The following is a 1,519-nucleotide window of genomic DNA, read 5'->3' as shown; positions in this document are numbered from 1 at the left end:
GTTTCTACAAATCTCTAAGTTTTGAAGGTCATTGTAAAAATGTAATTTTTTATTACAAAATTTTTTAGGAATTTCAGAATTTTTGAAGAGATTAAAAATATTAAAAAACATGAATAATTTTTCGAAAAATTATTTTAAAAATAATTTCTTCAAATCTTCTGAAAGTCCTAAATATCTTTTATGCTGACTCTAATTTTTCCTAATATTTTGTGTGTCCTGCAAAATAAAAAAAATGCATAAAAATTTTCTGCATTTTTTCGGCATATGTGAAATCTTCAAAAATGTTTTTGAAATACTTTGAAGTATTAAAAATGATTGTAATTGCAAAAAACATTATTTTTTAACTCTAAACTGAAGCTGAAATTATGAAATTAATAGCCCAGATTTAAAAAAAAAAAAAATTCCCCTATTTTTAAAGGCTAAATCTAATAACTTAGTTATTAGTACATATACTAAATTAGGAAATGTGAAAAGTATTAAAAGTTAAAAGAAAATTAGATATTTTTTTATTGAATTTATGTTAATCAATTTATTTATTTAACTAAAGTTCAACTAAATACTATTTATTTAGATTATATAATAAGTGTTCAAGAAAGCAGTTTTAAAGAGCTACTCATCTATTTAGATTGCATTTGTTTGGCGGGAAAATACATTTCTCGGAAATTCTCCGCCGGTTCTGCGAACTGGAGGTGCTAAGAATCTGAAAGAATCGAAGGTTCCCATTCGCCCTACCAAAATCATTTTAACAAATTGGGCGAATTCAAAACAAAATCACACTTTGCGGACTATTCTAATTTAATAATTTTAAATTGTCTGAAATATATAAAAAATTATATCGAATTATATGAATTTAAGAAATATTGCATATAAAAATAAAAAAAAAAGATCAAACAACCACTGCGAGGTCCTACTGTCAGCAACCGTCAACTAAAAATAATACCATCTCCCAGAATATACGATAAATCACACCTATGGCCAAGTCTCACGACCGTCAACTGGGCGGTATATAGTATTTTTTTTTCTCGGAAATTTTTAAGTGTTGATACTTTTGTTTTACCGGATTCTCGATTCGACGCATTTTTTATGTTTTAAATAATTTCAAAATATTTTTAAATTTTCTTTGAAAATTATTTTTTTAATTTAAAAAAAAATAAAAACTTTCCCCGGAATCTTAACTAAAAAATTGCAAATTCTGAAAAAGAATGTAAAATTTTATTTCAAAATATTCAAAAATGCGAATTTTCTTTTATCTCTTAAAAGTCTTCTCAATATTAAAATTATTTGTTAAAGTTTCAAAATTATGTTTTTAATAAATTCGAATTATTCCTATTTTTTTAATTGTGCAAAAGTATAAAAATTACCTTAAAATTTTCCAAATTTCTTTTTACAATTTTTTAAAATGTTTTAAAAACTTGTAGAATATTTGCTCAAAATTATTTGTTGATAAATTTGATAATTTTCTTTAAAAATCTTGAAATCTTTTTAAATATTCTTTTTAAATTAACTTTAAAAATAAAAA

The sequence above is a fragment of the Belonocnema kinseyi genome, chromosome 7, assembly GCF_010883055.1.
Source record: "Belonocnema kinseyi isolate 2016_QV_RU_SX_M_011 chromosome 7, B_treatae_v1, whole genome shotgun sequence".
In the NCBI taxonomy this organism is placed as follows: Eukaryota; Metazoa; Arthropoda; class Insecta; order Hymenoptera; family Cynipidae; genus Belonocnema; species Belonocnema kinseyi.
This window is presented reverse-complemented; position numbering follows the sequence as displayed.